Source organism: Phalangium opilio, unplaced genomic scaffold (genome assembly GCF_054372755.1).
Source record: "Phalangium opilio isolate 3A_F unplaced genomic scaffold, DU_Popi_V2 ptg000505l_1, whole genome shotgun sequence".
In the NCBI taxonomy this organism is placed as follows: domain Eukaryota; kingdom Metazoa; phylum Arthropoda; class Arachnida; order Opiliones; family Phalangiidae; genus Phalangium; species Phalangium opilio.
In genome coordinates this window covers 3,748,186-3,775,469 of record NW_028324239.1, presented here as the reverse complement: position 1 = coordinate 3,775,469, position 27,284 = coordinate 3,748,186, and the positions used below count along the sequence as shown (strand labels likewise).

Sequence of the window (27,284 nt, the reverse complement as noted above, 5' to 3'; positions counted from 1 at the left end):
AACAGCCGAACGCACTAACCATTGCGCCACGGAAGCCCAAAAATTAAATGTTCGTCAGGTATTGTGGAAAAACTCTGACTTTTTACGTTACATTTGAGATCCCATAACACCGCTACCGGGTGGGCTCGAACAACCAACCTATTGGTTAACAGCCGAGCGCGCTAACCATTGAGAAACGGAAGCTCAGAAATTAAATGGTTGTCAGGTATTGTGGAAAAGTTAAGACTTTTCACGCTACATCTGAGACCCCACAACACCTCTCCCGGGTGGGCTCGAACCACCAACCTTTCGGTTAACAGCTGAACGCGCTAAAAAATGCGCCACGGAAGCCCAAAAATTAAATGTTCGTCAGGTATTGTGGAAAAACTCTGACTTTTTACTTTACTTTTGAGACCCCACAACACCTCTCCCGGGTGGGCTCGAACCACCAACCTTTCGGTTAACAGCTGAACGCGCTAACCATTGCGCCACGGAAGCCCAAAAATTAAATGTTCGTCAGATATTGTGGAAAAACTTTGCCTTTTTACGTTATATTTGAGACTTCACAACACCGCTCCCGGGTGGGCTCGAACCACCAACCTTTCGGTTAACAGCCGAACGCGCTAACCATTGCGCCACGGAAGGCCAAAAATTAAATGTTCGTCAGGTATTGTGGAAAAACTCTGACTTTTTTCGTTACATTTGAGATCCCATAACACCGCTCCCGGGTGGGCTCGAACCACCAACCTATTGGTTAACAGCCGAACGCGCTAACCATTGAGCCACGGAAGCTCAGAAATTAAATGGTTGTCAGGTATTGTGGAAACGTTATGACTTTTCACACTTCATCTGAGACCCCACAACACCTCTCCCGGGTGGGCTCGAAACACCAACCTTTCGGTTAACAGCTCAACGCGCTGCGCGCTAACCATTGCGCCACGGAAGCCCAATAATTAAATGTTCGTCAGGTATTGTGGAAAAACTCTGACTTTTTACGTTACATTTGAGATCCCATAACACCGCTCCCGAGTGGGCTCGAACCACCAACCTTTCGGTTAACAGCTGAACGCGCTAACCATTGCGCCACGGAAGCCCAGAAATTAAATGTTCGTCAGGTATTGTGGAAAAACTTTGCCTTTTTACGTTACATTTGAGACTTCACAACACCGCTCCCGGGTGGGCTCAAACCACCAACCTTTCGGTTAACAGCCGAACGCACTAACCATTGCGCCACGGAAGCCCAAAAATTAAATGTTCGTCAGGTATTGTGGAAAAACTCTGACTTTTTACGTTACATTTGAGATCCCATAACACCGCTACCGGGTGGGCTCGAACAACCAACCTATTGGTTAACAGCCGAGCGCGCTAACCATTGAGAAACGGAAGCTCAGAAATTAAATGGTTGTCAGGTATTGTGGAAAAGTTAAGACTTTTCACGCTACATCTGAGACCCCACAACACCTCTCCCGGGTGGGCTCGAACCACCAACCTTTCGGTTAACAGCTGAACGCGCTAAAAAATGCGCCACGGAAGCCCAAAAATTAAATGTTCGTCAGGTATTGTGGAAAAACTCTGACTTTTTACTTTACTTTTGAGACCCCACAACACCTCTCCCGGGTGGGCTCGAACCACCAACCTTTCGGTTAACAGCTGAACGCGCTAACCATTGCGCCACGGAAGCCCAAAAATTAAATGTTCGTCAGATATTGTGGAAAAACTCTGACTTTTTACGTTACATTTGAGACCCCACAACACCTCTCCTGGGTGGGCTCGAACCACCAACCTTTCGGTTAACAGCTGAACGCGCTAACTATTGCGCCACGGAAGCCCAAAAATTAAATGTTCGTCAGGTATTGTGGAAAAACTCTGACTTTTTTCGTTACATTTGAGATCCCATAACACCGCTCCCGGGTGGGCTCGAACCACCAACCTATTGGTTAACAGCCGAACGCGCTAACCATTGAGCCACGGAAGCTCAGAAATTAAATGGTTGTCAGGTATTGTGGAAAAGTTATGACTTTTCACACTTCATCTGAGACCCCACAACACCTCTCCCGGGTGGGCTCGAAACACCAACCTTTCGGTTAACAGCTCAACGCGCTGCGCGCTAACCATTGCGCCACGGAAGCCCAATAATTAAATGTTCGTCAGGTATTGTGGAAAAACTCTGACTTTTTACGTTACATTTGAGATCCCATAACACCGCTCCCGAGTGGGCTCGAACCACCAACCTTTCGGTTAACAGCTGAACGCGCTAACCATTGCGCCACGGAAGCCCAGAAATTAAATGTTCGTCAGGTATTGTGGAAAAACTTTGCCTTTTTACGTTACATTTGAGACTTCACAACACCGCTCCCGGGTGGGCTCGAACCACCAACCTTTCGGTTAACAGCTGAACGCGCTAACCATTGCGCCACGGAAGCCCAAAAATTAAATGTTCGTCAGGTATTGTGGAAAAACTCTGACTTTTTACTTTACTTTTGAGACCCCACAACACCTCTCCCGGGTGGGCTCGAACCACCAACCTTTCGGTTAACAGCTGAACGCGCTAACCATTGCGCCACGGAAGCCCAAAAATTAAATGTTCGTCAGATATTGTGGAAAAACTCTGACTTTTTACGTTACATTTGAGACCCCACAACACCTCTCCTGGGTGGGCTCGAACCACCAACCTTTCGGTTAACAGCTGAACGCGCTAACTATTGCGCCACGGAAGCCCAAAAATTAAATGTTCGTCAGGTATTGTGGAAAAACTCTGACTTTTTTCGTTACATTTGAGATCCCATAACACCGCTCCCGGGTGGGCTCGAACCACCAACCTATTGGTTAACAGCCGAACGCGCTAACCATTGAGCCACGGAAGCTCAGAAATTAAATGGTTGTCAGGTATTGTGGAAAAGTTATGACTTTTCACACTTCATCTGAGACCCCACAACACCTCTCCCGGGTGGGCTCGAAACACCAACCTTTCGGTTAACAGCTCAACGCGCTGCGCGCTAACCATTGCGCCACGGAAGCCCAATAATTAAATGTTCGTCAGGTATTGTGGAAAAACTCTGACTTTTTACGTTACATTTGAGATCCCATAACACCGCTCCCGAGTGGGCTCGAACCACCAACCTTTCGGTTAACAGCTGAACGCGCTAAGAAATGCGCCACGGAAGCCCAAAAATTAAATGTTCGTCAGGTATTGTGGAAAAACTCTGACTTTTTACGTTACATTTGAGACCCCACAACACCTCTCCTGGGTGGGCTCGAACCACCAACCTTTCGGTTAACAGCTGAACGCGCTAACTATTGCGCCACGGAAGCCCAAAAATTAAATGTTCGTCAGGTATTGTGGAAAAACTCTGACTTTTTTCGTTACATTTGAGATCCCATAACACCGCTCCCGGGTGGGCTCGAACCACCAACCTATTGGTTAACAGCCGAACGCGCTAACCATTGAGCCACGGAAGCTCAGAAATTAAATGGTTGTCAGGTATTGTGGAAAAGTTATGACTTTTCACACTTCATCTGAGACCCCACAACACCTCTCCCGGGTGGGCTCGAAACACCAACCTTTCGGTTAACAGCTCAACGCGCTGCGCGCTAACCATTGCGCCACGGAAGCCCAATAATTAAATGTTCGTCAGGTATTGTGGAAAAACTCTGACTTTTTACGTTACATTTGAGATCCCATAACACCGCTCCCGAGTGGGCTCGAACCACCAACCTTTCGGTTAACAGCTGAACGCGCTAACCATTGCGCCACGGAAGCCCAGAAATTAAATGTTCGTCAGGTATTGTGGAAAAACTTTGCCTTTTTACGTTACATTTGAGACTTCACAACACCGCTCCCGGGTGGGCTCGAACCACCAACCTTTCGGTTAACAGCTGAACGCGCTAACCATTGCGCCACGGAAGCCCAAAAATTAAATGTTCGTCAGGTATTGTGGAAAAACTCTGACTTTTTACTTTACTTTTGAGACCCCACAACACCTCTCCCGGGTGGGATCGAACCACCAACCTTTCGGTTAACAGCTGAACGCGCTAACCATTGCGCCACGGAAGCCCAAAAATTAAATGTTCGTCAGATATTGTGGAAAAACTCTGACTTTTTACGTTACATTTGAGACCCCACAACACCTCTCCTGGGTGGGCTCGAACCACCAACCTTTCGGTTAACAGCTGAACGCGCTAACTATTGCGCCACGGAAGCCCAAAAATTAAATGTTCGTCAGGTATTGTGGAAAAACTCTGACTTTTTTCGTTACATTTGAGATCCCATAACACCGCTCCCGGGTGGGCTCGAACCACCAACCTATTGGTTAACAGCCGAACGCGCTAACCATTGAGCCACGGAAGCTCAGAAATTAAATGGTTGTCAGGTATTGTGGAAAAGTTATGACTTTTCACACTTCATCTGAGACCCCACAACACCTCTCCCGGGTGGGCTCGAAACACCAACCTTTCGGTTAACAGCTCAACGCGCTGCGCGCTAACCATTGCGCCACGGAAGCCCAATAATTAAATGTTCGTCAGGTATTGTGGAAAAACTCTGACTTTTTACGTTACATTTGAGATCCCATAACACCGCTCCCGAGTGGGCTCGAACCACCAACCTTTCGGTTAACAGCTGAACGCGCTAACCATTGCGCCACGGAAGCCCAGAAATTAAATGTTCGTCAGGTATTGTGGAAAAACTTTGCCTTTTTACGTTACATTTGAGACTTCACAACACCGCTCCCGGGTGGGCTCGAACCACCAACCTTTCGGTTAACAGCTGAACGCGCTAACCATTGCGCCACGGAAGCCCAGAAATTAAATGTTCGTCAGGTATTGTGGAAAAACTTTGCCTTTTTACGTTACATTTGAGACTTCACAACACCGCTCCCGGGTGGGCTCGAACCACCAACCTTTCGGTTAACAGCTGAACGCGCTAACCATTGCGCCACGGAAGCCCAGAAATTAAATGTTCGTCAGGTATTGTGGAAAAACTTTGCCTTTTTACGTTACATTTGAGACTTCACAACACCGCTCCCGGGTGGGCTCGAACCACCAACCTTTCGGTTAACAGCCGAACGCACTAACCATTGCGCCACGGAAGCCCAAAAATTAAATGTTCGTCAGGTATTGTGGAAAAACTCTGACTTTTTACGTTACATTTGAGATCCCATAACACCGCTACCGGGTGGGCTCGAACAACCAACCTATTGGTTAACAGCCGAGCGCGCTAACCATTGAGAAACGGAAGCTCAGAAATTAAATGGTTGTCAGGTATTGTGGAAAAGTTAAGACTTTTCACGCTACATCTGAGACCCCACAACACCTCTCCCGGGTGGGCTCGAACCACCAACCTTTCGGTTAACAGCTGAACGCGCTAAAAAATGCGCCACGGAAGCCCAAAAATTAAATGTTCGTCAGGTATTGTGGAAAAACTCTGACTTTTTACTTTACTTTTGAGACCCCACAACACCTCTCCCGGGTGGGCTCGAACCACCAACCTTTCGGTTAACAGCTGAACGCGCTAACCATTGCGCCACGGAAGCCCAAAAATTAAATGTTCGTCAGATATTGTGGAAAAACTCTGACTTTTTACGTTACATTTGAGACCCCACAACACCTCTCCTGGGTGGGCTCGAACCACCAACCTTTCGGTTAACAGCTGAACGCGCTAACTATTGCGCCACGGAAGCCCAAAAATTAAATGTTCGTCAGGTATTGTGGAAAAACTCTGACTTTTTACCTTTACATTTGAGACCCCACAACACCGCTACCGGGTGGGCTCGAACAACCAACCTATTGGTTAACAGCCGAGCGCGCTAACCATTGAGAAACGGAAGCTCAGAAATTAAATGGTTGTCAGGTATTGTGGAAAAGTTAAGACTTTTCACGCTACATCTGAGACCCCACAACACCTCTCCCGGGAGGGCTCGAACCACCAACCTTTCGGTTAACAGCTGAACGCGCTAAAAAATGCGCCACGGAAGCCCAAAAATTAAATGTTCGTCAGGTATTGTGGAAAAACTCTGACTTTTTACTTTACTTTTGAGACCCCACAACACCTCTCCCGGGTGGGCTCGAACCACCAACCTTTCGGTTAACAGCTGAACGCGCTAACAATTGCGCCACGGAAGCCCAAAAATTAAATGTTCGTCAGATATTGTGGAAAAACTCTGACTTTTTACGTTACATTTGAGACCCCACAACACCTCTCCTGGGTGGGCTCGAACCACCAACCTTTCGGTTAACAACTGAACGCGCTAACTATTGCGCCACGGAAGCCCAAAAATTAAATGTTCGTCAGGTATTGTGGAAAAACTCTGACTTTTTACGTTACATTTGAGACCCCACAACACCTCTCCTGGGTGGGCTCGAACCACCAACCTTTCGGTTAACAGCTGAACGCGCTAACCATTGAGCCACGGAAGCTCAGAAATTGAATGGTTGTCAGGTATTGTGGAAAAACTCTGACTTTTTACGTTACATTTGAGATCCCAAAACACCGCTTCCGGGTGGGCTCGAACCACCAACCTTTCGGTTAACAGCTGAACGCGCTAAGAAATGCGCCACGGAAGCCCAAAAATTAAATGTTCGTCAGGTATTGTGGAAAAACTCTGACTTTTTACGTTACTTTTGAGACCCCACAACACCTCTCCCGGGTGGGCTCGAACCACCAACCTTTCGGTTAACAGCTGAATGCGCTAACCATTGCGCCACGGAAGCCCAAAAATTAAATGTTCGTTAGGTATTGTGGAAAAACTCTGACTTTTTACGTTACATTTGAGATCCCATAACGCCGCTCCCGGGTGGGCTCGAACCACCAACCTTTCGGTTAACAGCCGAACACGCTAACCATTGCGCCACGGAAGCCCAAAAAATTAATGTTCCTCAGGTATTGTGGAAAAACTCTGACTTTTTACGTTACTTTTGAGACCCCACAACACCTCTCCCGGGTGGGCTCGAACCACCAACCTTTCGGTTAACAGCTGAATGCGCTAACCATTGCGCCACGGAAGCCCAATAATTAAATGTTCGTCAGGTATTGTGGAAAAACTCTGACTTTTTACGTTACATTTGAGATCCCATAACACCGCTCCCGAGTGGGCTCGAACCACCAACCTTTCGGTTAACAGCTGAACGCGCTAACCATTGCGCCACGGAAGCCCAGAAATTAAATGTTCGTCAGGTATTGTGGAAAAACTCTGACTTTTTACGTTACATTTGAGATCCCATAACACCGCTCCCGGGTGGGCTCGAACCACCAACCTTTCGTTTAACAGCCGAACGCGCTAACCATTGCGCAACGGAAGCCCAAAAAATAAATGTTCATCAGGTATTGTGGAAAAACTTTGCCTTTTTACGTTACATTTGAGACTTCACAACACCGCTCCCGGGTGGGCTCGAACCACCAACCTTTCGGTTAACAGCCGAACGCACTAACCATTGCGCCACGGAAGCCCAAAAATTAAATGTTCGTCAGGTATTGTGGAAAAACTCTGACTTTTTACGTTACATTTGAGATCCCATAACACCGCTACCGGGTGGGCTCGAACAACCAACCTATTGGTTAACAGCCGAGCGCGCTAACCATTGAGAAACGGAAGCTCAGAAATTAAATGGTTGTCAGGTATTGTGGAAAAGTTAAGACTTTTCACGCTACATCTGAGACCCCACAACACCTCTCCCGGGTGGGCTCGAACCACCAACCTTTCGGTTAACAGCTGAACGCGCTAAAAAATGCGCCACGGAAGCCCAAAAATTAAATGTTCGTCAGGTATTGTGGAAAAACTCTGACTTTTTACTTTACTTTTGAGACCCCACAACACCTCTCCCGGGTGGGCTCGAACCACCAACCTTTCGGTTAACAGCTGAACGCGCTAACCATTGCGCCACGGAAGCCCAAAAATTAAATGTTCGTCAGATATTGTGGAAAAACTCTGACTTTTTACGTTACATTTGAGACCCCACAACACCTCTCCTGGGTGGGCTCGAACCACCAACCTTTCGGTTAACAGCTGAACGCGCTAACCATTGCGCCACGGAAGCCCAAAAATTAAATGTTCGTCAGGTATTGTGGAAAAACTCTGACTTTTTACGTTACATTTGAGACCCCACAACACCTCTCCTGGGTGGGCTCGAACCACCAACCTTTCGGTTAACAGCTGAACGCGCTAACCATTGAGCCACGGAAGCTCAGAAATTGAATGGTTGTCAGGTATTGTGGAAAAACTCTGACTTTTTACGTTACATTTGAGATCCCAAAACACCGCTTCCGGGTGGGCTCGAACCACCAACCTTTCGGTTAACAGCTGAACGCGCTAAGAAATGCGCCACGGAAGCCCAAAAATTAAATGTTCGTCAGGTATTGTGGAAAAACTCTGACTTTTTACGTTACTTTTGAGACCCCACAACGCCTCTCCCGGGTGGGCTCGAACCACCAACCTTTCGGTTAACAGCTGAATGCGCTAACCATTGCGCCACGGAAGCCCAAAAATTAAATGTTCGTTAGGTATTGTGGAAAAACTCTGACTTTTTACGTTACATTTGAGATCCCATAACGCCGCTCCCGGGTGGGCTCGAACCACCAACCTTTCGGTTAACAGCCGAACACGCTAACCATTGCGCCACGGAAGCCCAAAAAATTAATGTTCCTCAGGTATTGTGGAAAAACTTTGCCTTTTTACGTTATATTTGAGACTTCACAACACCGCTCCCGGGTGGGCTCGAACCACCAACCTTTCGGTTAACAGCTGAACGCGCTAACCATTGCGCCACGGAAGCCCAAAAATTAAATGTTCGTCAGGTATTGTGGAAAAACTCTTGACTTTTTACGTTACATTTGAGATCCCATAACACCGCTACTGGGTGGGCTCGAACCACCAACCTATTGGTTAACAGCCGAGCGCGCTAACCATTGAGCCAGGGAAGATCAGAAATTAAATGGTTGTCAGGTATTGTGGAAAAGTTATGACTTTTCACGCTACATCTGAGACCCCACAACACCTCTCCCGGGTGGGCTCGAGCCACCAACCTTTCGGTTAACAGCTGAACGCGCTAAAAAATGCGCCACGGAAGCCCAAAAATTAAATGTTCGTCAGGTATTGTGGAAAAACTCTGACTTTTTACGTTACATTTGAGATCCCATAACGCCGCTCCCGGGTGGGCTCGAACCACCAACCTTTCGGTTAACAGCCGAACACGCTAACCATTGCGCCACGGAAGCCCAAAAATTAAATGTTCGTCAGGTATTGTGGAAAAACTCTTGACTTTTTAGTTACATTTGAGATTCCATAACACCGCTACTGGGTGGGCTCGAACCACCAACCTATTGGTTAACAGCCGAGCGCGCTAACCATTGAGCCACGGAAGATCAGAAATTAAATGGTTGTCAGGTATTGTGGAAAAGTTATGACTTTTCACGCTACATCTGAGACCCCACAACACCTCTCCCGGGTGGGCTCGAACCACCAACCTTTCGGTTAACAGCCTAACGCGCTAAAAAATGCGCCACGGAAGACCAAAAATTAAATGTTCGTCAGGTATTGTGGAAAAACTCTGACTTTTTACGTTACATTTGAGACCCCACAACACCTCTCCCGGGTGGGCTCGAACCACCAACCTTTCGGTTAACAGCTGAACGCGCTAACCATTGAGCCACTGAAGCTCAGAAATTGAATGGTTGTCAGGTATTGTGGAAAAACTCTGACGTTTTACGTTACATTTGAGATCCCATAACACCACTACCGGGTGGGTTCGAACCACCAACCTATTGGTTAACAGCCGAGCGCGCTAACCATTGAGCCACGGAAGCTCAGAAATTAAATGGTTGTCAGGTATTGTGGAAAAGTTATGACTTTTCACGCTACATCTGAGACCCCACAACACCTCTCCCGGGTGGGCTCGAAGCACCAACCTTTCGGTTAACAGCTGAACGCGCTAAAAAATGCGCCACGGAAGCCCAAAAATTAAATGTTCGTCAGGTATTGTGGAAAAACTCTGACTTTTTACGTTACATTTGAGACCCCACAACACCTCTCCCGGGCGGGCTCGAACCACCAACCTTTCGGTTAACAGCTGAACGCGCTAACCATTGAGCCACGGAAGCTCAGAAATTGAATTGTTGTCAGGTATTGTGGAAAAACTCTGACTTTTTACGTTACATTTGAGATCCCATAACACCGCTTCCGGGTGGGCTCGAACCACCAACCTTTCGGTTAACAGCTGAATGCGCTAAACATTGCGCCACGGAAGCCCAAACATTAAATGTTCGTTAGGTATTGTGGAAAAACTCTGACTTTTTACGTTACATTTGAGATCCCATAACACCGCTCCCGGGTGGGCTCGAACCACCAACCTTTCGGTTAACAGCCGAACGCGCTAACCATTGCGCCACGGAAGCTCAGAAATTAAATGGTTGTCAGGTATTGTGGAAAAGTTATGACTTTTCACGCTACATCTGAGACCCCACAACTCCTCTCCCGGGTGGGCTCGAACCACCAACCTTTCGGTTAACAGCCGAACGCGCTAACCATTGCGCCACGGAAGCCCAAAAAATAAATGTTCGTCAGGTATTGTGGAAAAACTTTGCCTTTTTACGTAACATTCGAGACTTCACAACACCGCTCCCGGGTGGGCTCGAACCACCAACCTTTCGGTTAACAGCCGAACGCGCTAACCATTGCGCCACGGAAGCCCAAAAATTAAATGTTCGTCAGGTATTGTGGAAAAACTCTGACTTTTTACGTTACATTTGAGATCCCATAACACCGCTACCGGGTGGGCTCGAACCACCAACCTATTGGTTAACAGCCGAGCGCGCTAACCATTGAGCCACGGAAGCTCAGAAATTAAATGGTTGTCAGGTATTGTGGAAAAGTTATGACTTTTCACGCTACATCTGAGACCCCACAACACCTCTCCCGGGTGGGCTCGAACCACCAACCTTTCGGTTAACAGCTGAACGCGCTAACCATTGAGCCACGGAAGCTCGGAAATTGAATGGTTGTCAGGTATTGTGGAAAAACTCTGACTTTTTACGTTACATTTGAGATCCCATAACACCGCTTCCGGGTGGGCTCGAACCACCAGCCTTTCGGTTAACAGCTGAATGCGCTAACCATTGCGCCACGGAAGCCCAAAAATTAAATGTTCGTTAGGTATTGTGGAAAAACTCTGACTTTTTACGTTACATTTGAGATCCCATAACGCCGCTCCCGGGTGGGCTCGAACCACCAACCTTTCGGTTAACTGCCGAACACGCTAACCATTGCGCCACGGAAGCCCAAAAAATAAATGTTCATCAGTTATTGTGGAAAAACTTTGCCTTTTTACGTTACATTTGAGACTTCACAACACCACTCCCGGGTGGGCTCGAACCACCAGCCTTTCAGTTAACACCCGAACGCACTAACCATTGCGCCACGGAAGCCCAAAAATTAAATGTTCGTCAGGTATTGTGGAAAAACTCTTGACTTTTTACGTTACATTTGAGATCCCATAACAACGCTACTGGGTGGGCTCGAACCACCAACCTATTGGTTAACAGCCGAGCGCGCTAACCATTGAGCCACGGAAGATCAGAAATTAAATGGTTGTCAGGTATTGTGGAAAAGTTATGACTTTTCACGCTACATCTGAGACCCCACAACACCTCTCCCGGGTGGGCTCGAACCACCAACCTTTCGGTTAACAGCTGAACGCGCTAAAAAATGCGCCACGGAAGCCCAAAAATTAAATGTTCGTCAGGTATTGTGGAAAAACTCTGACTTTTTACGTTACATTTGAGACCCCACAACACCTCTCCCGGGTGGGCTCGAACCACCAACCTTTCGGTTAACAGCTGAACGCGCTAACCATTGAGCCACTGAAGCTCAGAAATTGAATGGTTGTCGGGTATTGTGGAAAAACTCTGACTTTTTACGTTACATTTGAGATCCCAAAACACCGCTTCCGGGTGGGCTCGAACCACCAACCTTTCGGTTAACAGCTGAATGCGCTAACCATTGCGCCACGGAAGCCCAAAAATTAAATGTTCGTTAGGTATTGTGGAAAAACTCTGACTTTTTACGTTACATTTGAGATCCCATAACGCCGCTCCCGGGTGGGCTCGAACCACCAGCCTTTCGGTTAACAGCTGAATGCGATAACCATTGCGCCACGGAAGCCCAAAAATTAAATGTTCGTCAGGTATTGTGGAAAAACTTTGCCTTTTTACGTTACATTTGAGACTTCACAACACCACTCCCGGGTGGGCTCGAACCACCAGCCTTTCGGTTAACACCCGAACGCACTAACCATTGCGCCACGGAAGCCCAAAAATTAAATGTTCGTCAGGTATTGTGGAAAAACTCTTGACTTTTTACGTTACATTTGAGATCCCATAACACCGCTACTGGGTGGGCTCGAACCACCAACCTATTGGTTAACAGCCGAGCGCGCTAACCATTGAGCCACGGAAGATCAGAAATTAAATGGTTGTCAGGTATTGTGGAAAAGTTATGACTTTTCACGCTACATCTGAGACCCCACAACACCTCTCCCGGGTGGGCTCGAACCACCAACCTTTCGGTTAACAGCTGAACGCGCTAAAAAATGCGCCACGGAAGCCCAAAAATTAAATGTTCGTCAGGTATTGTGGAAAAACTCTGACTTTTTACGTTACATTTGAGACCCCACAACACCTCTCCCGGGTGGGCTCGAACCACCAACCTTTCGGTTAACAGCTGAACGCGCTAACCATTGAGCCACTGAAGCTCAGAAATTGAATGGTTGTCAGGTATTGTGGAAAAACTCTGACGTTTTACGTTACATTTGAGATCCCATAACACCACTACCGGGTGGGTTCGAACCACCAACCTATTGGTTAACAGCCGAGCGCGCTAACCATTGAGCCACGGAAGCTCAGAAATTAAATGGTTGTCAGGTATTGTGGAAAAGTTATGACTTTTCACGCTACATCTGAGACCCCACAACACCTCTCCCGGGTGGGCTCGAAGCACCAACCTTTCGGTTAACAGCTGAACGCGCTAAAAAATGCGCCACGGAAGCCCAAAAATTAAATGTTCGTCAGGTATTGTGGAAAAACTCTGACTTTTTACGTTACATTTGAGACCCCACAACACCTCTCCCGGGCGGGCTCGAACCACCAACCTTTCGGTTAACAGCTGAACGCGCTAACCATTGAGCCACGGAAGCTCAGAAATTGAATTGTTGTCAGGTATTGTGGAAAAACTCTGACTTTTTACGTTACATTTGAGATCCCATAACACCGCTTCCGGGTGGGCTCGAACCACCAACCTTTCGGTTAACAGCTGAATGCGCTAAACATTGCGCCACGGAAGCCCAAACATTAAATGTTCGTTAGGTATTGTGGAAAAACTCTGACTTTTTACGTTACATTTGAGATCCCATAACACCGCTCCCGGGTGGGCTCGAACCACCAACCTTTCGGTTAACAGCCGAACGCGCTAACCATTGCGCCACGGAAGCTCAGAAATTAAATGGTTGTCAGGTATTGTGGAAAAGTTATGACTTTTCACGCTACATCTGAGACCCCACAACACCTCTCCCGGGTGGGCTCGAACCACCAACCTTTCGGTTAACAGCCGAACGCGCTAACCATTGCGCCACGGAAGCCCAAAAAATAAATGTTCGTCAGGTATTGTGGAAAAACTTTGCCTTTTTACGTAACATTCGAGACTTCACAACACCGCTCCCGGGTGGGCTCGAACCACCAACCTTTCGGTTAACAGCCGAACGCGCTAACCATTGCGCCACGGAAGCCCAAAAATTAAATGTTCGTCAGGTATTGTGGAAAAACTCTGACTTTTTACGTTACATTTGAGATCCCATAACACCGCTACCGGGTGGGCTCGAACCACCAACCTATTGGTTAACAGCCGAGCGCGCTAACCATTGAGCCACGGAAGCTCAGAAATTAAATGGTTGTCAGGTATTGTGGAAAAGTTATGACTTTTCACGCTACATCTGAGACCCCACAACACCTCTCCCGGGTGGGCTCGAACCACCAACCTTTCGGTTAACAGCTGAACGCGCTAACCATTGAGCCACGGAAGCTCGGAAATTGAATGGTTGTCAGGTATTGTGGAAAAACTCTGACTTTTTACGTTACATTTGAGATCCCATAACACCGCTTCCGGGTGGGCTCGAACCACCAGCCTTTCGGTTAACAGCTGAATGCGCTAACCATTGCGCCACGGAAGCCCAAAAATTAAATGTTCGTTAGGTATTGTGGAAAAACTCTGACTTTTTACGTTACATTTGAGATCCCATAACGCCGCTCCCGGGTGGGCTCGAACCACCAACCTTTCGGTTAACAGCCGAACACGCTAACCATTGCGCCACGGAAGCCCAAAAAATAAATGTTCATCAGTTATTGTGGAAAAACTTTGCCTTTTTACGTTACATTTGAGACTTCACAACACCACTCCCGGGTGGGCTCGAACCACCAGCCTTTCAGTTAACACCCGAACGCACTAACCATTGCGCCACGGAAGCCCAAAAATTAAATGTTCGTCAGGTATTGTGGAAAAACTCTGACTTCTTACGTTACTTTGGAGACCCCATAACACCTCTCCCGAGTGGGCTCGAACCACCAACCTATTGGTTAACAGCCGAACGCGCTAACCATTGAGCCACGGAAGCTCAGAAATTGAATGGTTGTCAGGTATTGTGGAAAAGTTATGACATTTCAGGCTACATCTGAGATCCCACAACACCACTCCCGGGTGGGCTCGAACCACCAGCCTTTCGGTTAACAACCGAACGCACTAACCATTGCGCCACGGAAGCCCAAAAATTAAATGTTCGTCAGGTATTGTGGAAAAACTCTTGACTTTTTACGTTACATTTGAGATCCCATAACACCGCTACTGGGTGGGCTCGAACCACCAACCTATTGGTTAACAGCCGAGCGCGCTAACCATTGAGCCACGGAAGATCAGAAATTAAATGGTTGTCAGGTATTGTGGAAAAGTTATGACTTTTCACGCTACATCTGAGACCCCACAACACCTCTCCCGGGTGGGCTCGAACCACCAACCTTTCGGTTAACAGCTGAACGCGCTAAAAAATGCGCCACGGAAGCCCAAAAATTAAATGTTCGTCAGGTATTGTGGAAAAACTCTGACTTTTTACGTTACATTTGAGACCCCACAACACCTCTCCCGGGTGGGCTCGAACCACCAACCTTTCGGTTAACAGCTGAACGCGCTAACCATTGAGCCACTGAAGCTCAGAAATTGAATGGTTGTCGGGTATTGTGGAAAAACTCTGACTTTTTACGTTACATTTGAGATCCCAAAACACCGCTTCCGGGTGGGCTCGAACCACCAACCTTTCGGTTAACAGCTGAATGCGCTAACCATTGCGCCACGGAAGCCCAAAAATTAAATGTTCGTTAGGTATTGTGGAAAAACTCTGACTTTTTACGTTACATTTGAGATCCCATAACGCCGCTCCCGGGTGGGCTCGAACCACCAGCCTTTCGGTTAACAGCTGAATGCGATAACCATTGCGCCACGGAAGCCCAAAAATTAAATGTTCGTCAGGTATTGTGGAAAAAGTTTGCCTTTTTACGTTACATTTGAGACTTCACAACACCACTCCCGGGTGGGCTCGAACCACCAGCCTTTCGGTTAACACCCGAACGCACTAACCATTGCGCCACGGAAGCCCAAAAATTAAATGTTCGTCAGGTATTGTGGAAAAACTCTTGACTTTTTACGTTACATTTGAGATCCCATAACACCGCTACTGGGTGGGCTCGAACCACCAACCTATTGGTTAACAGCCGAGCGCGCTAACCATTGAGCCACGGAAGATCAGAAATTAAATGGTTGTCAGGTATTGTGGAAAAGTTATGACTTTTCACGCTACATCTGAGACCCCACAACACCTCTCCCGGGTGGGCTCGAACCACCAACCTTTCGGTTAACAGCTGAACGCGCTAAAAAATGCGCCACGGAAGCCCAAAAATTAAATGTTCGTCAGGTATTGTGGAAAAACTCTGACTTTTTACGTTACATTTGAGACCCCACAACACCTCTCCCGGGTGGGCTCGAACCACCAACCTTTCGGTTAACAGCTGAATGCGCTAACCATTGCGCCACGGAAGCCCAAAAATTAAATGTTCGTTAGGTATTGTGGAAAAACTCTGACTTTTTACGTTACATTTGAGATCCCATAACGCCGCTCCCGGGTGGGCTCGAACCACCAACCTGTCGGTTAACTGCCGAACGCGCTAACCATTGCGCCACGGAAGCCCAAAAAATAAATGTTCGTCAGGTATTGTGGAAAAACTTTGCCTTTTTACGTTACATTTGAGACTTCACAACACCACTCCCGGGTGGGCTCGAACCACCAGCCTTTCGGTTAACAGCCGAACGCACTAACCATTGCGCCACGGAAGCTCAGAAATTAAGTGGTTGTCAGGTATTGTGGAAAAGTTATGACTTTTCACGCTTCATCTGAGACCCCACAACACCTCTCCCGGGTGGGCTCGAAACACCAACCTTTCGGTTAACAGCTCAACGCGCTGCGCGCTAACCATTGCGCCACGGAAGCCCAATAATTAAATGTTCGTCAGGTATTGTGGAAAAACTCTGACTTTTTACGTTACATTTGAGATCCCATAACACCGCTCCCGAGTGGGCTCGAACCACCAACCTTTCGGTTTACAGCTGAACGCGCTAACCATTGCGCCACGGAAGCCCAAAAATTAAATGTTCGTCAGGTATTGTGGAAAAACTCTGACTTTTTACGTTACATTTGAGATCCCATAACACCGCTTCCGGGTGGGCTCGAACCACCAACCTTTCGGTTAACAGCTGAATGCGCTAACCATTGCGCCACGGAAGCCCAAAAATTAAATGTTCGTTAGGTATTGTGGAAAAACTCTGACTTTTTACGTTACATTTGAGATCCCATAACGCCGCTCCCGGGTGGGCTCGAACCACCAGCCTTTCGGTTAACAGCTGAATGCGATAACCATTGCGCCACGGAAGCCCAAAAATTAAATGTTCGTCAGGTATTGTGGAAAAACTTTGCCTTTTTACGTTACATTTGAGACTTCACAACACCACTCCCGGGTGGGCTCGAACCACCAGCCTTTCGGTTAACACCCGAACGCACTAACCATTGCGCCACGGAAGCCCAAAAATTAAATGTTCGTCAGGTATTGTGGAAAAACTCTTGACTTTTTACGTTACATTTGAGATCCCATAACACCGCTACTGGGTGGGCTCGAACCACCAACCTATTGGTTAACAGCCGAGCGCGCTAACCATTGAGCCACGGAAGATCAGAAATTAAATGGTTGTCAGGTATTGTGGAAAAGTTATGACTTTTCACGCTACATCTGAGACCCCACAACACCTCTCCCGGGTGGGCTCGAACCACCAACCTTTCGGTTAACAGCTGAACGCGCTAAAAAATGCGCCACGGAAGCCCAAAAATTAAATGTTCGTCAGGTATTGTGGAAAAACTCTGACTTTTTACGTTACATTTGAGACCCCACAACACCTCTCCCGGGTGGGCTCGAACCACCAACCTTTCGGTTAACAGCTGAATGCGCTAACCATTGCGCCACGGAAGCCCAAAAATTAAATGTTCGTTAGGTATTGTGGAAAAACTCTGACTTTTTACGTTACATTTGAGATCCCATAACGCCGCTCCCGGGTGGGCTCGAACCACCAACCTGTCGGTTAACTGCCGAACGCTCTAACCATTGCGCCACGGAAGCCCAAAAAATAAATGTTCGTCAGGTATTGTGGAAAAACTTTGCCTTTTTACGTTACATTTGAGACTTCACAACACCGCTCCCGGGTGGGCTCGAACCACCAGCCTTTCGGTTAACAGCCGAACGCACTAACCATTGCGCCACGGAAGCTCAGAAATTAAGTGGTTGTCAGGTATTGTGGAAAAGTTATGACTTTTCACGGTTCATCTGAGACCCCACAACACCTCTCCCGGGTGGGCTCGAAACACCAACCTTTCGGTTAACAGCTCAACGCGCTGCGCGCTAACCATTGCGCCACGGAAGCCCAATAATTAAATGTTCGTCAGGTATTGTGGAAAAACTCTGACTTTTTACGTTACATTTGAGATCCCATAACACCGCTCCCGAGTGGGCTCGAACCACCAACCTTTCGGTTTACAGCTGAACGCGCTAACCATTGCGCCACGGAAGCCCAAAAATTAAATGTTCGTCAGGTATTGTGGAAAAACTCTGACTTTTTACGTTACATTTGAGATCCCATAACACCGCTTCCGGGTGGGCTCGAACCACCAACCTTTCGGTTAACAGCTGAATGCGCTAACCATTGCGCCACGGAAGCCCAAAAATTAAATGTTCGTTAGGTATTGTGGAAAGACTCTGACTTTTTACGTTACATTTGAGATCCCATAACGCCGCTCCCGGGTGGGCTCGAACCACCAGCCTTTCGGTTAACAGCTGAATGCGATAACCATTGCGCCACGGAAGCCCAAAAATTAAATGTTCGTCAGGTATTGTGGAAAAACTTTGCCTTTCTACGTTACATTTGAGACTTCACAACACCACTCCCGGGTGGGCTCGAACCACCAGCCTTTCGGTTAACACCCGAACGCACTAACCATTGCGCCACGGAAGCCCAAAAATTAAATGTTCGTCAGGTATTGTGGAAAAACTCTTGACTTTTTACGTTACATTTGAGATCCCATAACACCGCTACTGGGTGGGCTCGAACCACCAACCTATTGGTTAACAGCCGAGCGCGCTAACCATTGAGCCACGGAAGATCAGAAATTAAATGGTTGTCAGGTATTGTGGAAAAGTTATGACTTTTCACGCTACATCTGAGACCCCACAACACCTCTCCCGGGTGGGCTCGAACCACCAACCTTTCGGTTAACAGCTGAACGCGCTAAAAAATGCGCCACGGAAGCCCAAAAATTAAATGTTCGTCAGGTATTGTGGAAAAACTCTGACTTTTTACGTTACATTTGAGACCCCACAACACCTCTCCCGGGTGGGCTCGAACCACCAACCTTTCGGTTAACAGCTGAATGCGCTAACCATTGCGCCACGGAAGCCCAAAAATTAAATGTTCGTTAGGTATTGTGGAAAAACTCTGACTTTTTACGTTACATTTGAGATCCCATAACGCCGCTCCCGGGTGGGCTCGAACCACCAACCTGTCGGTTAACTGCCGAACGCGCTAACCATTGCGCCACGGAAGCCCAAAAAATAAATGTTCGTCAGGTATTGTGGAAAAACTTTGCCTTTTTACGTTACATTTGAGACTTCACAACACCGCTCCCGGGTGGGCTCGAACCACCAGCCTTTCGGTTAACAGCCGAACGCACTAACCATTGCGCCACGGAAGCTCAGAAATTAAGTGGTTGTCAGGTATTGTGGAAAAGTTATGACTTTTCACGCTTCATCTGAGACCCCACAACACCTCTCCCGGGTGGGCTCGAAACACCAACCTTTCGGTTAACAGCTCAACGCGCTGCGCGCTAACCATTGCGCCACGGAAGCCCAATAATTAAATGTTCGTCAGGTATTGTGGAAAAACTCTGACTTTTTACGTTACATTTGAGATCCCATAACACCGTTCCCGAGTGGGCTCGAACCACCAACCTTTCGGTTTACAGCTGAACGCGCTAACCATTGCGCCACGGAAGCCCAAAAATTAAATGTTCGTCAGGTATTGTGGAAAAACTCTAACTTTTTACGTTACATTTGAGATCCCATAACACCGCTTCCGGGTGGGCTCGAACCACCAACCTTTCGGTTAACAGCTGAACGCGCTAAGAAATGCGCCACGGAAGCCCAAAAATTAAATGTTCGTCAGGTATTGTGGAAAAACTCTGACTTCTTACGTTACTTTGGAGACCCCACAACACCTCTCCCGTGTGGGCTCGAACCACCAACCTTTCGGTTAACAGCTGAATGCGCTAACCATTGCGCCACGGAAGCCCAAAAATTAAATGTTCGTTAGGTATTGTGGAAAAACTCTGACTTTTTACGTTACATTTGAGATCCCATAACGCCGCTCCCGGGTGGGCTCGAACCACCAACCTTTCGGTTAACAGCCGAACACGCTAACCATTGCGCCACGGAAGCCCAAAAAATAAATGTTCGTCAGGTATTGTGGAAAAACTTTGCCTTTTTACGTTACATTTGAGACTTCACAACACCACTCCCGGGTGGGCTCGAACCACCAGCCTTTCGGTTAACAGCCGAACGCACTAACCATTGCGCCACGGAAGCCCAAAAATTAAATGTTCGTCAGGTATTGTGGAAAAACTCTTGACTTTTTACGTTACATTTGAGATCCCATAACACCGCTACTGGGTGGGCTCGAACCACCAACCTATTGGTTAACAGCCGAACGCGCTAACCATTGCACCACGGAAGCCCAAAAATTAAATGTTCGTCAGGTATTGTGGAAAAACTTTGCCTTTTTACGTTATATTTGAGACTTCACAACACCGCTCCCGGGTGGGCTCGAACCACCAACCTTTCGGTTAACAGCCGAACGCGCTAACCATTGCGCCACGGAAGCCCAAAAATTAAATGTTCGTCAGGTATTGTGGAAAAACTCTGACTTTTTTCGTTACATTTGAGATCCCATAACACCGCTTCCGGGTGGGCTCGAACCACCAACCTTTCGTAAAACAGCCGAACGCGCTAACCATTGCGCCACGGAAGCCCAAAAATTAAATGTTCGTCAGGTATTGTGGAAAAACTCTGACTTTTTACGTTACATTTGAGATCCCATAACACCGCTCCCGGGTGGGCTCGAACCACCAACCTATTGGTTAACAGCCGAACGCGCTAACCATTGAGCCACGGAAGCTCAGAAATTAAATGGTTGTCAGGTATTGTGGAAAAGTTATGACTTTTCACGCTTCATCTGAGACCCCACAACACCTCTCCCGGGTGGGCTCGAAACACCAACCTTTCGGTTAACAGCTCAACGCGCTGCGCGCTAACCATTGCGCCACGGAAGCCCAATAATTAAATGTTCGTCAGGTATTGTAGAAAAACTCTGACTTTTTACGTTACATTTGAGATCCCATAACACCGCTCCCGAGTGGGCTCGAACCACCAACCTTTCGGTTAACAGCTGAACGCGCTAACCATTGCGCCACGGAAGCCCAGAAATTAAATGTTCGTCAGGTATTGTGGAAAAACTCTGACTTTTTACGTTACATTTGAGATCCCATAACACCGCTCCCGGGTGGGCTCGAACCACCAACCTTTCGTTTAACAGCCGAACGCGCTAACCATTGCGCAACGGAAGCCCAAAAAATAAATGTTCGTCAGGTATTGTGGAAAAACTTTGCCTTTTTACGTTACATTTGAGACTTCACAACACCGCTCCCGGGTGGGCTCGAACCACCAACCTTTCGGTTAACAGCCGAACGCACTAACCATTGCGCCACGGAAGCCCAAAAATTAAGTGTTCGTCAGGTATTGTGGAAAAACTCTGACTTTTTACACCGCTACCGGGTGGGCTCGAACAACCAACCTATTGGATAACAGCCGAGCGCGCTAACCATTGAGAAACGGAAGCTCAGAAATTAAATGGTTGTCAGGTATTGTGGAAAAGTTAAGACTTTTCACGCTACATCTGAGACCCCACAACACCTCTCCCGGGTGGGCTCGAACCACCAACCTTTCGGTTAACAGCTGAACGCGCTAAAAAATGCGCCACGGAAGCCCAAAAATTAAATGTTCGTCAGGTATTGTGGAAAAACTCTGACTTTTTACTTTACTTTTGAGACCCCACAACACCTCTCCCGGGTGGGCTCGAACCACCAACCTTTCGGTTAACAGCTGAACGCGCTAACCATTGCGCCACGGAAGCCCAAAAATTAAATGTTCGTCAGATATTGTGGAAAAACTCTGACTTTTTACGTTACATTTGAGACCCCACAACACCTCTCCTGGGTGGGCTCGAACCACCAACCTTTCGGTTAACAGCTGAACGCGCTAACCATTGCGCCACGGAAGCCCAGAAATTAAATGTTCGTCAGGTATTGTGGAAAAACTCTGACTTTTTACGTTACATTTGAGATCCCATAACACCGCTCCCGGGTGGGCTCGAACCACCAACCTTTCGTTTAACAGCCGAACGCGCTAACCATTGCGCAACGGAAGCCCAAAAAATAAATGTTCGTCAGGTATTGTGGAAAAACTTTGCCTTTTTACGTTACATTTGAGACTTCACAACACCGCTCCCGGGTGGGCTCGAACCACCAACCTTTCGGTTAACAGCCGAACGCACTAACCATTGCGCCACGGAAGCCCAAAAATTAAGTGTTCGTCAGGTATTGTGGAAAAACTCTGACTTTTTACACCGCTACCGGGTGGGCTCGAACAACCAACCTATTGGATAACAGCCGAGCGCGCTAACCATTGAGAAACGGAAGCTCAGAAATTAAATGGTTGTCAGGTATTGTGGAAAAGTTAAGACTTTTCACGCTACATCTGAGACCCCACAACACCTCTCCCGGGTGGGCTCGAACCACCAACCTTTCGGTTAACAGCTGAACGCGCTAAAAAATGCGCCACGGAAGCCCAAAAATTAAATGTTCGTCAGGTATTGTGGAAAAACTCTGACTTTTTACTTTACTTTTGAGACCCCACAACACCTCTCCCGGGTGGGCTCGAACCACCAACCTTTCGGTTAACAGCTGAACGCGCTAACCATTGCGCCACGGAAGCCCAAAAATTAAATGTTCGTCAGATATTGTGGAAAAACTCTGACTTTTTACGTTACATTTGAGACCCCACAACACCTCTCCTGGGTGGGCTCGAACCACCAACCTTTCGGTTAACAGCTGAACGCGCTAACCATTGCGCCACGGAAGCCCAAAAATTAAATGTTCGTCAGGTATTGTGGAAAAACTCTGACTTTTTACGTTACATTTGAGACCCCACAACACCTCTCCTGGGTGGGATCGAACCACCAACCTTTCGGTTAACAGCTGAACGCGCTAACCATTGAGCCACGGAAGCTCAGAAATTGAATGGTTGTCAGGTATTGTGGAAAAACTCTGACTTTTTACGTTACATTTGAGATCCCAAAACACCTCTCCTGGGTGGGCTCGAACCACCAACCTTTCGGTTAACAGCTGAACGCGGTAAGAAATGCGCCACGGAAGCCCAAAAATTAAATGTTCGTCAGGTAATGTGGAAAAACTCTGACTTTTTACGTTACTTTTGAGACCCCACAACACCTCTCCCGGGTGGGCTCGAACCACCAACCTTTCGGTTAACAACTGAATGCGCTAACCATTGCGCCACGGAAGCCCAAAAATTAAATGTTCGTTAGGTATTGTGGAAAAACTCTGACTTTTTACGTTACATTTGAGATCCCATAACGCCGCTCCCGGAAGGGCTCGAACCACCAACCTTTCGGTTAACAGCCGAACACGCTAACCATTGCGCCACGGAAGCCCAAAAAATAAATGTTCGTCAGGTATTGTGGAAAAACTTTGCCTTTTTACGTTATATTTGAGACTTCACAACACCGCTCCCGGGTGGGCTCGAACCACCAACCTTTCGGTTAACAGCTGAACGCGCTAACCATTGCGCCACGGAAGCCCAAAAATTAAATGTTCGTCAGGTATTGTGGAAAAACTCTGACTTTTTACGTTACATTTGAGACCCCACAACACCTCTCCTGGGTGGGCTCGAACCACCAACCTTTCGGTTAACAGCTGAACGCGCTAACCATTGAGCCACGGAAGCTCAGAAATTGAATGGTTGTCAGGTATTGTGGAAAAACTCTGACTTTTTACCTTACATTTGAGATCCCAAAACACCGCTTCCGGGTGGGCTCGAACCAACAACCTTTCGGTTAACAGCTGATTGCGCTAACCATTGCGCCACGGAAGCCCAAAAATTAAATGTTCGTTAGGTATTGTGGAAAAACTCTGACTTTTTACGTTACATTTGAGATCCCATAACGCCGCTCCCGGGTGGGCTCGAACCACCAACCTTTCGGTTAACAGCTGAACGCGGTAAGAAATGCGCCACGGAAGCCCAAAAATTAAATGTTCGTCAGGTATTGTGGAAAAACTCTGACTTTTTACGTTACTTTTGAGACCCCACAACACCTCTCCCGGGTGGGCTCGAACCACCAACCTTTCGGTTAACAGCTGAATGCGCTAACCATTGCGCCACGGAAGCCCAAAAATTAAATGTTCGTTAGGTATTGTGGAAAAACTCTGACTTTTTACGTTACATTTGAGATCCCATAACGCCGCTCCCGGAAGGGCTCGAACCACCAACCTTTCGGTTAACAGCCGAACACGCTAACCATTGCGCCACGGAAGCCCAAAAAATAAATGTTCGTCAGGTATTGTGGAAAAACTTTGCCTTTTTACGTTATATTTGAGACTTCACAACACCGCTCCCGGGTGGGCTCGAACCACCAACCTTTCGGTTAACAGCTGAACGCGCTAACCATTGCGCCACGGAAGCCCAAAAATTAAATGTTCGTCAGGTATTGTGGAAAAACTCTGACTTTTTACGTTACATTTGAGACCCCACAACACCTCTCCTGGGTGGGCTCGAACCACCAACCTTTCGGTTAACAGCTGAACGCGCTAACCATTGAGCCACGGAAGCTCAGAAATTGAATGGTTGTCAGGTATTGTGGAAAAACTCTGACTTTTTACCTTACATTTGAGATCCCAAAACACCGCTTCCGGGTGGGCTCGAACCAACAACCTTTCGGTTAACAGCTGATTGCGCTAACCATTGCGCCACGGAAGCCCGAAAATTAAATGTTCGTTAGGTATTGTGGAAAAACTCTGACTTTTTACGTTACATTTGAGATCCCATAACGCCGCTCCCGGGTGGGCTCGAACCACCAACCTTTCGGTTAACAGCCGAACACGCTAACCATTGCGCCACGGAAGCCCAAAAAATAAATGTTCGTCAGGTATTGTGGAAAAACTTTGCCTTTTTACGTTACATTTGAGACTTCACAACAACACTCCCGGGTGGGCTCGAACCACCAGCCTTTCGGTTAACAGCCGAACGCACTAACCATTGCGCCACGGAAGCCCAAAAATTAAATGTTCGTCAGGTATTGTGGAAAAACTCTTGACTTTTTACGTTACATTTGAGATCCCATAACACCGCTACTGGGTGGGCTCGAACCACCAACCTATTGGTTAACAGCCGAGCGCGCTAACCATTGAGCCAGGGAAGATCAGAAATTAAATGGTTGTCAGGTATTGTGGAAAAGTTATGACTTTTCACGCTACATTTGAGACCCCACAACACCTCTCCCGGGTGGGCTCGAGCCACCAACCTTTCGGTTAACAACTGAACGCGCTAAAAAATGCGCCACGGAAGCCCAAAAATTAAATGTTCGTCAGGTATTGTGGAAAAACTCTGACTTTTTACGTTACATTTGAGATCCCATAACGCCGCTCCCGGGTGGGCTCGAACCACCAACCTTTCGGTTAACAGCTGAACGCGCTAACCATTGCGCCACGGAAGCCCAAAAATTAAATGTTCGTCAGGTATTGTGGAAAAACTCTGACTTTTTACCTTACATTTGAGATCCCAAAACACCGCTTCCGGGTGGGCTCGAACCAACAACCTTTCGGTTAACAGCTGATTGCGCTAACCATTGCGCCACGGAAGCCCAAAAATTAAATGTTCGTTAGGTATTGTGGAAAAACTCTGACTTTTTACGTTACATTTGAGATCCCATAACGCCGCTCCCGGGTGGGCTCGAACCACCAACCTTTCGGTTAACAGCTGAACGCGGTAAGAAATGCGCCACGGAAGCCCAAAAATTAAATGTTCGTCAGGTATTGTGGAAAAACTCTGACTTTTTACGTTACTTTTGAGACCCCACAACACCTCTCCCGGGTGGGCTCGAACCACCAACCTTTCGGTTAACAGCTGAATGCGCTAACCATTGCGCCACGGAAGCCCAAAAATTAAATGTTCGTTAGGTATTGTGGAAAAACTCTGACTTTTTACGTTACATTTGAGATCCCATAACGCCGCTCCCGGAAGGGCTCGAACCACCAACCTTTCGGTTAACAGCCGAACACGCTAACCATTGCGCCACGGAAGCCCAAAAAATAAATGTTCGTCAGGTATTGTGGAAAAACTTTGCCTTTTTACGTTATATTTGAGACTTCACAACACCGCTCCCGGGTGGGCTCGAACCACCAACCTTTCGGTTAACAGCTGAACGCGCTAACCATTGCGCCACGGAAGCCCAAAAATTAAATGTTCGTCAGGTATTGTGGAAAAACTCTGACTTTTTACGTTACATTTGAGACCCCACAACACCTCTCCTGGGTGGGCTCGAACCACCAACCTTTCGGTTAACAGCTGAACGCGCTAACCATTGAGCCACGGAAGCTCAGAAATTGAATGGTTGTCAGGTATTGTGGAAAAACTCTGACTTTTTACCTTACATTTGAGATCCCAAAACACCGCTTCCGGGTGGGCTCGAACCAACAACCTTTCGGTTAACAGCTGATTGCGCTAACCATTGCGCCACGGAAGCCCGAAAATTAAATGTTCGTTAGGTATTGTGGAAAAACTCTGACTTTTTACGTTACATTTGAGATCCCATAACGCCGCTCCCGGGTGGGCTCGAACCACCAACCTTTCGGTTAACAGCCGAACACGCTAACCATTGCGCCACGGAAGCCCAAAAAATAAATGTTCGTCAGGTATTGTGGAAAAACTTTGCCTTTTTACGTTACATTTGAGACTTCACAACAACACTCCCGGGTGGGCTCGAACCACCAGCCTTTCGGTTAACAGCCGAACGCACTAACCATTGCGCCACGGAAGCCCAAAAATTAAATGTTCGTCAGGTATTGTGGAAAAACTCTTGACTTTTTACGTTACATTTGAGATCCCATAACACCGCTACTGGGTGGGCTCGAACCACCAACCTATTGGTTAACAGCCGAGCGCGCTAACCATTGAGCCAGGGAAGATCAGAAATTAAATGGTTGTCAGGTATTGTGGAAAAGTTATGACTTTTCACGCTACATCTGAGACCCCACAACACCTCTCCCGGGTGGGCTCGAGCCACCAACCTTTCGGTTAACAACTGAACGCGCTAAAAAATGCGCCACGGAAGCCCAAAAATTAAATGTTCGTCAGGTATTGTGGAAAAACTCTGACTTTTTACGTTACATTTGAGATCCCATAACGCCGCTCCCGGGTGGGCTCGAACCACCAACCTTTCGGTTAACAGCCGAACACGCTAACCATTGCGCCACGGAAGCCCAAAAAATAAATGTTCGTCAGG

At 47.4% G+C, this 27,284-nt stretch overlaps 3 non-coding genes across 3 annotated transcripts; all 3 read right to left on the bottom strand.

The window, feature by feature from the left end:
• Nucleotides 1-16,622: 16,622 nt before the first annotated feature.
• TRNAY-GUA (transfer RNA tyrosine (anticodon GUA)) lies at nucleotides 16,623-16,695 on the bottom strand. The gene has a single exon. It is a non-coding gene; the product is annotated as a tRNA-Tyr (tRNA).
• Nucleotides 16,696-18,100: 1,405 nt separating this feature from the next.
• On the bottom strand, nucleotides 18,101-18,173 carry TRNAY-GUA (transfer RNA tyrosine (anticodon GUA)). Its single transcript has one exon. It is a non-coding gene; the product is annotated as a tRNA-Tyr (tRNA).
• Nucleotides 18,174-19,578: 1,405 nt separating this feature from the next.
• On the bottom strand, nucleotides 19,579-19,651 carry TRNAY-GUA (transfer RNA tyrosine (anticodon GUA)). The gene has a single exon. It is a non-coding gene; the product is annotated as a tRNA-Tyr (tRNA).
• Nucleotides 19,652-27,284: the final 7,633 nt, after the last annotated feature.